Here is a 13,400-nt window from a genome sequence, read left to right on the forward strand (position 1 = left end):
TGATAAATGTCGCAGTTAAAGCATTAATAGAAAAGAAGGAATGTTTTCACTTGCTATTTTCTCCACAAGATAATTTACCCACTCTGCAATATAAGGGTCAAAGAGAATCAATGCATCTATGAAATATTAATCAGAGTTCTCCATTTATTTAAAGAGGATCAAATGACCTTTATGCAACATCAAATTGATTATAACAGAGCATTGGCTACCGCAGCAATAAATCATTTTTAAACGGAGAAGAAAAGACTCCAACATTGGGGTGGGTATGTTTGCCTTGTATTGTGCTGAACAATAATGGTAAACAGTGATTATTAAAGAAACCTATCCTTGCAGATAAACAAAGTATGTCCCTTGTGTGCTGTAGAAACAAATGGTATGCAATATGAACTGTGGCAAATACCATTCTGTTGGTTCTGAAAGCTGCTTTCATATTGTCACGCCCTGGCCATAGAGAGGTTTTTTAGTCTCTATTTTGGGTAGGCCAGGGTGTGACTAGGGTGGGCATTCTATGTTCCTTTTCCTATGTTCTTTATTTTCTATGTTTTGGCCGGGTATGGTTCTCAATCAGGGACAGCTGTCTACCGCCCTTGCTGTTTCTGCCTGGCCGGTTTCCCCTCTTTCCACTGGGATTCTCTGCCTCTACCCCTATTACGGGGGCTGAGTCACTGGCTTACTGGTGTTCTTCCATGCCGTCCCTGGAAGGGGTGCGTCACTTGAGTGGGTTGAGTCACTGACGTGGTCTTCCTGTCTGGGTTGGCGCCCCCCCTTGGGCTGTGCCGTGGCGGAGATCTTTGTGGTCTATACTCGGCCTTGTCTCGGGATGGTATGTTGGTGGTTGGAGATATCCCTCCAGTGGTGTGGAGGCTGTGCTTCGGCAAAGTGGGTGGGGTTATATCCTACCTGTTTGGCCCTGTCCGGGGGTTTCATCTGATGGGGCCACAGTGTCTCCTGACCCCTCCTGTCTCAGCCTCCAGTATTTATGCTGCAGTAGTTTATGTGTCGGGGGGCTACTTCAGTCTGTCACATCTGGAGTATTTCTCTTGTCTTTTCCGGTGTCCTGTGTGAATTTAAATATGCTCTCTCTAATTCTCTCTTTCTCTTTCTTTCTTTCTCTCTCTCGGAGGACCTGAGCCCTAGGACCATGCCTCAGGACTACCTGGCTTGATGACTCCTTGCTGTCCCCAGTTCACCTGGCCGTGCTGCTGCTCCAGTTCCAACTGTTCTGCCTGCAGCTATGGAACCCTGACCTGTTCACCGGATGTGCTACCTGTCCCAGACCTGCTGTCCCAGACCTGCTGGAACCCTGACCTATTCACCGGATGTGCTACCTGTCCCAGACCTGCTGTTTTCAACTCTCTAGAGACAGCAGTAGCGGTAGAGATACTCTCAAAGATTGGCTATGAAAAAGCCAACTGACACCTACTCTTGTGTTACTGACTTGTTGCACCCTCGACAACTACTATGATTATTATTATTTGACCATGCTGGTCATTTATGAACATTTGAACATCTAGGCCATGTGCTGTTATAATCTCCACCCGGCACAGCCAGAAGAGGACTGGCCACCCCTCATAGCCTGGTTCCTCTCTAGGTTTCTTCCTAGGTTTTGGCCTTTCTAGGGAGTTTTTCCTAGCCACCGTGCTTCTACACCTGCATTGCTTGCTGTTTGGGGTTTTAGGCTGGGTTTCTATACAGCACTTTGAGATATCAGCTGATGTTGTGGGAAGTTGACCTTGTTTATGGCACATAGCCTTTAGCTTCACGGTTTGTTGGGTAGTGTTTATTGTTTTGTTCGCCGTCTTTTCTAATAAAAATAATATGTACGCTCACCACGCTGCACCTTGGTCCTCTCCTTTCAACCGGCATGACACATATGAATATTTTGTTGACGATTAGCCCTATGCTGATTGTTTAAAATCAAAAGTTTAGCTAATTATGTGTAGGAATTCTAAACCTTTGTTGGACCTTCATTTTAATGCCATCATCCAATCATCACCACACAAATTATTGCATTCCATGTGATTTGGACCCCACGTGCTATGAGAAAGTAGGGTAAAAAGAGAGAGAAAGAGAGGGAGAGGGGAAGAGTGAGTAAGAGATAGTGTAGTGCTTTCTACATTGCATGTGTTTTCGCTTTCCTTCATGCAACAGGCAGAGAGAGACAGAAAGTCTACACTCAAGGGGGATCTCCAGGGAGATGACTGACGTGTGTGACCTCAATGAAATTGATAAAATAGTTACATTCAGCTTGCCTTAAATCAATTACCTTTCTCTCTTTTGTATCTTATGAAATAGACGTTTACTGCTTCCAATACAATGTTTATGCATTAGCCTCCAACTCACAGACCAGCTGGTCAGACAGTCAGACCAAATCAAAGAAAAAAGTCAGTAAGCATACTGATTCAGTTCACAATGTTTCTTGACTTTTAAAATACACTTAAGACTGCTCAAGTGCACAAATGTCAATGGAATCAAATAGTACGATACATTGGAAAAGGGAATTATACAGTGGAATATACACCATTATAATCCTCTTCATATTTTGATGGAAATTATGAAAAATGTTCATATCAGTGCGTAGCGAACCATAGGCGAAATTCCCCAATATTTAGAACAGGTTAATTCGTCCCCACAATCATTTTTTTTAAACAACATAATTTTGGGGGGTTGCCTGGAACTAGGTTACCCGAGGCCCCAAATGCATTAGTCCGGCCCTGTTCTGCACACTGCCTCTCCTCCTCTCAGCTTCACTGTTTATAGACAGCCACACTGTCTATTCAAGCCCCTCCCCGACTGGTTTCAGTCAGGGGCGGTACGAGGGGGGTACCCGGGGTGGCACCAGTCCCCCCATTCTCATTGGGTCAGAAGGCTGTCAATCTGTCTCAGTTATTATGGGCATACTGTAAGATAGATGAAGTAACTACTAAACTCAGTCTTCATCTTTTGTGTATTCTTAATAGTTGCCTTGAAATACCTTCAAGGCAATGATTGGGACGACTTGTCCTTCTACTTAAACTGTATTTTCAAAATACCCTTCAAAATAGACATAAGTCATGTCAAACTGTAGAATTGCAGGAAATGCGTTTTAAAATGTCAAAAGCAAATCCGGTAGAGGACACTCGGACACCCATTCCAATGTTCGTCCCCCCCAATATCTACACCACAATTTCGCCCTTGTAACAAACCACTTTTATGAGCATGTAGGATAGCTTGGAGTGAAATCATCATGTTGAATCTTTGCTTTACTTCAGCAGTTTGTAGTAGGAAAGAGAGATAAGGTTAGATGTCATATCTATTATTTTTTTGTACAGGGGGCCAGGTTCAGCGTATATCTGAAAATCCCTTTTCAAACTTTCATTTCCAAGCAAATCACCCATGGAGGCACAAACAGGGGAATAACAGAGATAATGCGATGCATGGTGTTGTCTCCAACTCGCTGAGGAAATAGCTGTGAATCCCTGAAACCAATCTCCCGATCAGCTCAGGTCCCTTGCCATTGGAGAGAAGCGGGGGAAGAATACAGCACTGACACCGTTAGCGTGCTATCTGAATGAAAATCGAGTCACTCTCTTTATTGCAGAAAAGTCTTCAGGGAAATGTGAACGTTAGCATTTTCATTTGAGTGTTTTTTTCCTCCATAGCACCCCCTCTCTTTTACTATTTAAGTTTTGGACAGCAGTTACACCTAATGGTAACCAATTTTTTTTTACATTCAATTATGAATACATATCTACTTAATTTAGTTATTGAAACGAGAAATAATCATTAGAAATGATTACGTTAGATTGACAAAATGTATTCAGGTAATCATGTTTCAACTCAATCAGAACAAGTACCTCCCAAATGAATCCATTGTGTCAGTTGTTGCTCTTTGAGTTGTGTTAGACCTAACTGAAAACAGCACTTACTTACATTCTAAACATTTTCATTCAAATTAACAATAGTATAATTAAGATATCAGTAACAAGCTGTATCCTTCCATCTGCACCTTGCTATTCCTTGAGGCTCTCTGCCCATTTTTAAGCCAGCAGCTGTTCAAAGGAGTTTAACTAACCAACAGACCAGTTTAAGCACAAGGACATTCTCAGTAACGGTTACATAAACGTTTTACTTTTTACATGTGGTTTATATACCTAGTTGAATGCACTGACTGAAGTCACTCTCGATAAAAGTGTCTGCTAAATGACCAAAATGTAAATGTACAAATGTACAATTGCAAAGCATGCTGGGTATTATTCTAATGAGCTATGCCAAAAACACATACTCTTTGACCAAACAAAATTTGATCAGTTCATTTCTATATTAATGAATCTGGTGCACATCAAGTTCCACCGAGTGAAGTACATTTTTTCAAGAGACAATTACATTCTGCCATAAAACATGAATTAAATGTGTACAAAATATGATAGAACAAAACTTAAGGTCATATTATTTTTGTGTAGTTGCCGTCTCTCCCAGGCAATCAGCTGCAGCATCACTGATGAATCCGGATCTCGCTCCCAGTTTGTGTGTTTTCTAATCAGAAGCGGTTACACATATATGACAATGTTAGTATTACTTGTCATCCCTGCTCTGTATTTCTTTAAGGGTGAGAGACCTTTGTGGTGCGATACTGAGGGCGGGGACAGTGATGCAAACAGAGGCTTATGCATGTTTTGAGCTATTGCTGGAAACAGCTGAATAGAAACTTGGGACTTAAGCGAGGGAGGGGGCTAAGGATTTTGTATTTGTATTGTGTGGGAACATGTTTACATTCTATAGGAAATCTAAATGATTATTGATAATGTCCTAAAGAGCTACAATAAAAGGGCGGGATACAATGGGAAATTGTATGTGGAGGATTGTTTGCACTGTATGTGGAGGATCACTTCACAATGTTCCAAGGACCTACCATATAAGTGAACATAACATATTCATTGAACCCTTTACCCGCACGTCATTGCACAAGCTTACCTGAATTTTTACTTAGTATTGTGGCTGTGAAACAATAGTGTCCATGAGCTGATGTTAGCTGTCATAACAGTTTAATGTGTAGGTCCTATGCCATAATGGTTCAAGTAAAGTGTTGGCCTCTAACTGATCCTTTGAAAAATTCCCAACAAAAACTCTCACTCAGGCCTGTTCTTCTCAATGTACTTTTTGGACATTTCTACTCTGACAGGTATATGGCAAGCTTTCCCTCTGTCATTGACTCTCTGACCATAAAGTCATCTTTGGGACGTGAGTGTGTTTTGTGCCAGTGCCAATGTCCATAGAGTTCTCTCTAAATGGAATGGATGATAAATACAGGTACTGCTCTGATAGCGTTTGTTTCACTCCATTAATCAATATATATTAGACACAAGTAAACAGATTAATCCATTGGTTGACCTTGGGTTGTATTCAAATGTTGCCAGCTGAAATGTCAGGCACATGGGCAACAAGCTTTTAAATTAAAATACACTGAGTGTACAAAACATTAACAACACCTTCCTAATATTGATTGGCACCCAACCTTTTGCCCTCTGAGCAGCTTCAATTCATTGAGGCATGGACTCTACAAGGTGTCGAAAGCGTTCCACAGGGATGCTGGCCTATGTTAACTCCAATGCTTCCCACAGTTGTGTCAAGTTGGCTGGATGTCCTTTGGGTGGTGGACCATTCTTGATACACACGGAAAACTGTTGAGCGTGAAAAACCCAGCAGCATTGCAGTTCTTGATACAAAACTATGCGCCTGGCACCTACTACCATACCCTGTTCAAAGGCACATAAATCCCCCTCTGAATGGCACACATACACAATCCATGTCTCAATTGTCTCAAGGCTTGTCTCACACCTGTCTCCTCCCCTTCATCTACACTGATTGAAGTGGATTTAACATGCGACATATACAAGGGATCATAGCTTTCACCTGGATTCACCTGGTCAGTCTATGTCATGGAAAGAGCAGGTGTTTTGTACACTCAGTGTATGTAATGTGAACATTCAAATTTGGACTGGGGTGCACAAGGTCAAAAGGTCTGAGCCACAATTAATGTTACAAAATGTCCATAAGCAGGAGAAGGTTTGCAGAGAGAAATGAGAACTTAAGGGAAAATACAGCTATTTTCTCCAAACACAAGTTTTAAGCTCCATGACCTGAGCTGTGCTTGAGACTTTTCTAGAAACTCTTGAATTACTCCCTCCAGTACACAGGCACACAGCGGCAGAAGCGGAGTAATGAAAAACGTGCACGTGGATCCGTGCGGACAGAGTTCAGTGGACCAGGTGTTGGCACTGGCAGCGTTAGGCCTGTCCGCCCCACACGCACGCCCTCTATTTATGGAGAATGAACGAGCTCACAGCTCCCAGTCCCTCCCTACAAGCCAAATCACAATTCCTTTCTGCAGATCTCTTCTGGGGACACATACGTACGGCAGGAGCAAGTGGAACAACCTGGAAATATGCAGCCATCTGCACTGAACCCTGGCCACAGAGGCACTGGAGTGATAAATGATCCAGCAATATCACCCAGGTTCAAATCACATTCCTCTTTTTCCCTGCCTCAGCCACGAAGGGTACACTAAAATGACCTCTTCTTGAGTACACACATTCAGAAGGAGGAGGATCCCCAGGCGAATGAATCACTGATAATGACATTTCCCTGTAAATATATGGGCTCCCTTTCTTCACCCTCACCAAATGTGGCAGTGAGACGCTCAAGTGCTAGTGCTCTTTGCCCCGGGGGTGAGATCTTGAGCTGATATCTCATGCAGAGGAGCAGCTGATGCACCCCCCACGCAGGTGCTTTCACACCCACAATCCACAAAGGGATTCACAGTGGAGAACCCTGCTACCCTGCTTCACAACCAGGCACGTACACAGATACGGCTCTACCTGTGCAGAGCACATTCCCCTTTGCCCTTCCAGTCTCCAAATATCCAAATATGCATGGCTTGAGAGATGTGGTCATCGGTTGAGTGTGTGTAGCGAGCGAACTGGTGTAAATATCAACAGTACTGCCACAGCAGCATGCCATTTGATTAACACTTGATAACACATGATTTAGCCAACAGTACATCATCAATATTGTGTCTGGTTGGCAGAGAAAGGTAGAAAAACAGAGAGGTAAATCACCATCAGTAAAAGAAATCGAGCTAGCTAAATAGCAGATTTACATCAATCATCAACATCAATGATCAGCTGAATGCCCACCCTATTTTCCTGAGTAGGTCGTCATTGTAAATAAGAATTTGTTCTTAACTGACTTGCCTAGTTAAATAAAAATAAAAAGTAAATAAATAAAGAGGTCAATCATGTCTTTCAGGGGCACTGTAACTAGCTTGCTTACAATTTGTGATGATTAGTGAGTGTGTTGTTGCAGTAATAAATAGGCCCATGCAAAAAATACAGAGGCATTTGGTATGTTATTAATTTCGAGATATGAATTTTGAAAGTACACAACCGTTCAAAAGTTTGGGGTAATTTAGAAATGTCCTTGTCGTTGAAATAATTTTTTTTGTCCATTTAAAATAACATCAAATTCATCAGAAGTACAATATAGACATTGTTAATGTTGTAAATGACTATTGTAGCTGGAAACGGCAGATTTTGTATGGAATATCTACATAGGCGTACAGAGGCCCATTATCAGCAACCATCACTCCTGTGTTCCAATGGAACGTTGTGTTCGCTAATCGAAGTTTATCATTTTAAAAGGCTAATTGATCATTTGAAAACCCTTTTGCAATTAGGAGGCCCCGGTGCACAGCTGAGCAAGAGGACAAGTACATTAGAGTGTCTAGTTTGAGAAACAGACGCCTCACAAGTCCTCAGCTAACAGCTTCATTAAATAGTACCCGCAAAACACCAGTCTCAACGTCATCAGTGAAGAGGTGAGATGCCGGGATGCTGGCCGTCATGGCTAGAGAGATAATTTAGTCTTGATACAGATTTTCAAGCAGATTTAAGTCAAAACTGTAACTTGGCCACTCAGGAACATTCACTGTCTTCTTGGTAAGCAACAGTGTAGATTTCGCCTTGTGTTGTAGCAGTGGCGGTCAGTGCCGTTTAAGATCAGTGCCTCACTCCCCCCTATCTGAGATATCTACTGCAGCCCTCATCCTCCACAAGGTCCCCAAAGCACACACATCCCTGGGTCGCTCATCTTTTCAGTTTGCTGCAGTAGATATGGAACGAGCTGCAACAAACACTCAAACTGGACAGTTTCATCTCAATCTTTTCATTCAAAGACTCAATCATGGACACTCTTACTGACAGTTGTGGCTGCTTTGCGTGATGTATTGTTGTCTCTACCTTCTTGCCCTTTTTGCTGTTGTTGTCTTAGCTCTCTTTTTACGTAGTGTTGTGTTGTCTCTCTTGTCGTGATGTGTGTATTGTCCTATATTTATATTTGATTTCTTTATTTTTAATCCCAGCCCCCGTCCCCGCAGGAGGCCTTTTGCCTTTAGGTAGGCCGTTATGATTACACCCAAAATCAGCTAGATATTGTAAACAAGAATTTGTTCTTAACTGACTTGCCTAGTTAAATAAAGGTTAAATAAAGTTAAAATTAATAGTCTATTTATTTTTATTTAACTAGGCATGTCAGTTAAGAACAAATTCTTATTTACAATATCTAGCTGATATAGGGTGTAATCATTAGTCCAACAGTTGACAACTAGTTTCTATTGGACAAATTCAGGTTTGTTTATCCCCATTTTGTTCCATTTGTGAAAAGTTTTTCAACAGAATTGGCGGAATGAATACACAGCTGATCACGCATAAACATAGTTCACTCTCATAACAGCCACGTTTTATATATTCTCTTCCCTTCACTTGTGGACTTCCATGCACAACACATCAGCTGTATGTTACCAGGCGAAAAAAGCTTTCCAAGCCAAACCACTACACTCAGCCTACATCGTTGTCACCATATTAGCTAAAGTAACGTCATAGTCAGTATAATAATAATAATAGAACTAATGCATTAGTAAACCAGCTATAATCATGCAGTAATGATAGTGTACAGTCAGTAAGCAGTTACACCGGTGGACACCGTGGCAATAAATTAGTAATACCAAAAGCTTACCTTGACTTGGAAAAGTTCCAGTGTTGTATTGGAAAGTCATAGACAGCTAGCTAACGTAGCATCACTCTGTTTGAGTAAGGTGTTTCAGTAGGCTAAACTAGCTAGCTGCATTTAAAAAAAACATTTATTTCACCTTTATTTAACCAGGTAGGCTAGTTGAGAACAAGTTCTCATTTGCAACTGCGACCTGGCCAAGATAAAGCATAGCAACACAGAGTTACACATGGAATAAACAAACATACAATCAATAATACAGTAGAAAAGTATATATATAGCATGTGCAAATGAGGTAGAATAAGGGAGGTAAGGCAATAAATAGGCCATGGTGGCGAAGTAATTACAATATAGAAATTAAACACTGGGATGGTAGAATGTGCAGAAGATGAATGTGCAAGTAGAGATACTGGGGTGCAAAGGAGCAAGATAAATAAATAAATACACTATGGGGATGAGGTAGATTGGATGGGCTGTTTACAGATGGGCTATGTACAGGTGCAGTGATCTGTGAGCTGCTCTGACAGCTTGTGCTAAAAGATAGTCAGGGAGGTACGAGCCTCCAGCTTCAGTGATTTTTGCAGTTTGTTCCAGTCATTGGCAGCAGAGAACTGGAAGGAGAGGCGGCCAAAGGAAGAATTGGCTTTGGGGGTGACTAGTGAGATATACCTGCTGGAGTGCGTGCTACGGGTGGGTGCTGCTATGGTGACTAGTGAGCTGAGATAAGGCGGGGCTTTACCTAGCAGAGACTTGAAGATGACCTGGAGCCAGTGGGTTTGGCGACGAGTATGAAGCGAGGGCCAGCCAACGAGAGCGTACAGGTCGCAGTGGTGAGTAGTATATGGGGCTTTGGTGACAAAACGGATGGCACTGTGATAGACTGCATCCAATTTGTTGAGTAGAGTGTTGGAGGCTATTTTGTAAATGTCATCGCCGAAGTCGAGGATCGGTAGGATGGTCAGTTTGTTTGGCAGGATGAGTGAAGGAGGCTTTGTTGCGAAAAAGGAAGCTGATTCTAGATGTAATTTTGGATTGGAGATGTTTAATATGATTCTGGAAGGAGAGTTTACAGTCTAACCAGACACCTACGTATTTGTAGTTTGATCGGTTGAAGAGCATGCATTTAGTTTTACTTGCATTTAAGAGCAGTTGGAGGCCATGGAAGGAGAGTTGTATGACATTGAAGCTCGTCTGGAGGTTAGTTAACACAGTGTCCAAAGAAGGACCAGAGGTATACAGAATGGTGTCGTCTGCGTAGAGGTGGATCAAAGAATCACCAGCAGTAAGAGCGACATCATTGATGTATACAGAGAAGAGAGTCGGCCCGAGAATTGAACCCTGTGGCACCCCCATAGAGACTGCCAGAGGTCCGGACAACAGGCCCTCCGATTTGACACACTGAACTCTATCAGAGAAGTAGTTGGTGAACCAGGCGAGGCAATCATTTGAGAAACCAAGGCAGTTGAGTCTGTCAATAAGAATGTTGTGATTGACAGAGTCGAAAGCCTTAGCCAGGTCGATGAACACGGCTGCACAGTAATGTCTCTTATCGATGGCGGTTATGATATCGTTTAGGACCTTGAGCGTGGCTGAGGTGCACACATGACCAGCTCTGAAACCAGATTGCATAGCAGAGAAGGTACGGTGGGATTCGAAATGGTTGGTAATCTGTTTGTTGACTTGGCTTTCGAAGACCTTAGAAAGGCAGGGTAGGATAGATATAGGTCTGTAGCAGTTTGGGTCTAGAGTGTCTCCCCCTTTGAAGAGGGGGTTGACCGCGGCAGCTTTCCAATCTGTGGGAATCTCAGATGATACGAAAGAGAGGTTGAACATGCTAGTAATAGGGGTTGCAACAATTTCGGCAGATAATTTTAGAAAGTGAGGTTCCAGATTGTCTAACCCGGCTGATTTGTATGGGTCCAGATTTTGCAGCTCTTTCAGAACATCAGCTATCTGGATTTGGGTGAAGGAGAAGTGGGGGAGGCTTGGGCGAGTTGCTGTGGGGGGTGGAGGGCTGTTGATCGGGGTAGGTGTCGCCAGGTGGAAAGCATGACCAGCCGTGGAAAAATGCTTATTATTCTCAATTCTAGTGGATTTATCGGTGGTGACAGTGTTTCCATGCTCTTATTCTCTATGGAATTTACAGTGTCCCAGAACTTTTTTGAGTTTGTGCTACAGGATGCAAATTTCTGCTTGAAAAAGATAGCCTTAGCTTTCCTAACTGCTTGTGTATATTTGTTCCTAACTTCCCTGAAAAGTTGCATATCACGGGGGCTGTTCGATGCTAATGCAGAACGCCACAGGATGATTTTGTGCTGGTCAAGGGCAGTCAGGTCTGGAGAGAACCATGGGCTTTATCTGTTACTGGTTCTAATTTTTTGAATGAGGCATGCTTATTTAAGATGGTGAGGAAAGCACTTTTAAAGAATAACCAGACATCCTCTACTGACGGGATGAGGTCAATATCCAGGATACCCAAGCCAGGTAAATTAGAAAGGCCTGCTCGCTGAAGTGTTTTAGGGAGCGTTTGACAGTGATGAGGTGTGGTCGTTTGACCGCAGAACCATTACGGATGCAGGCAATGAGGCAGTGATCGCTGAGATCTTGGTTGAAAACAGCAGAGGTGTATTTGGAGGGCAAGTTGGTTAGGATGATATCTATGAGGGTGCCCGTGTTTACGGCTTTGGGGTTGTACCTGGTGGGTTCATTGATCATTTGTGTGAGATTGAGGGCATCAAGCTTAGATTGTAGGATGGCCGGGGTGTTAAACATGTCACAGTTTAGGTCACCTAGTAGCACAAGCTCTGAAGATAGATGGGGGGCAATCAATTCACATATGGTGTCGAGGGCACAGCTGGGGGCAGAGGGTGGTCTATAGCAAGCGGTAAAGGTGAGAGACTTGTTTCTGGAAAGGTGGATTTTTAAAAGTAGAAGCTCGAATTGTTTGGGTACAGACCTGGATAGTAAGACAGAACTCTGCAGGCTATCTCTGCAGTAGATTGCAACACTGCCCCCTTTGGCAGTTCTATCTTGTCGGAAAATGTTATAGTTAGGGATGGAAATTTCAGGGTTTTTGGTGGTCTTCCTAAGCCAGGATTCAGACACGGCTAGGACATTCGGGTTGGTAGAGTGTGCTAAAGCAGTGAATAAAACAAACTTAGGGAGGAGGCTTCTAATGTTAACATGCATGAAACCAAGGCTTTTACAGTTACAGAAGTCAACAAATGAGAGCACCTGGGGAGTAGGAGTGGAGCTAGGCACTGCAGGGCCTGGATTAACCTCTACATCACCAGAGGAAACGGGGGAGGAGTAGGATAAGGGTACGACTAAAGGCTATCAGGACTGGTCGTCTAGTGCATTCAGAGCAGAGAGTAAAAGGAGCAGGTTTCTGGGCGCGAGAGAATAGATTCAAGGCATAATGTACAGACAGAGGTATGGTAGGATGTGAGTACATTGGAGGTAAACCTAGGCATTGAGTAATGATAAGAGAGATATTGTCTCTAGAGACGTTTAAACCAGGTGCTTGTCACCGCATATGTGGGAGGTGCTTGCTAAGTGAAACTGAAAAAAAATGACAATATCTCTCTCTATTTCTCTCTTGCTTCTCATTCATTTTGGAAGAAATTAAGTTGTTCAAAACTGTTCAACTATTGTCTTTATCTCTCTTTGTGTCAACTACTCACCACCATTTCTTTTATTTAATGCTTTTTTTACCCCTTTTTTCCCCCAAATTTGTGGTATCCAATTGGTAGTTACAGTTTTGTCTCATCGCTGCAACTCCCGCACAGACTCGGGAGAAGCGAAGGTCGAGAGCCATGCATCCTCCAAAACACGACCAAACCAAGCCCCACTGCTTCTTGACACAATACCCGCTTAACCCGGAAGCCAGCCACACCAATCTGTCGGAGGAAACACCGTACACCTGGCAACCGTGTCAGCATGCATGCCCCCGCCCTGCCACAGGAGTTGCTAGAGTGCGATGGGACAAGGACATCCCTGCTGGCCAAACCCTCCCCTAACCCGGACGACGCTGGGCCAATTGTGCGCCGCCCCAGAGCCTGGACTCGAACCAGTATCTCTAGTGGCACAGCTAGCAACTGTGATGCAGTGCCTTAGACCACTGCGCCACTCGGGAGGCCCTCACCACATTTTATACACTGCTGTAGTTTATGCTTTCAGTACTAGATTAACTTGTTAGGGCTAGGGGGCAGTATTGACACGGCCGGATAAAAAACGTACCCGATTTAATCTGGTTACTACTCCTGCCCAGTAACTAGAATATGCATATAATTATTGGCTTTGGATAGAAAACACCCTAAAGTTTCTAAAACTGTTTGAATGGTGTCTGTGAGTAT

This window comes from Salmo salar, chromosome ssa12 (assembly GCF_905237065.1).
Source record: "Salmo salar chromosome ssa12, Ssal_v3.1, whole genome shotgun sequence".
Taxonomy (NCBI): Eukaryota; Metazoa; Chordata; class Actinopteri; order Salmoniformes; family Salmonidae; genus Salmo; species Salmo salar.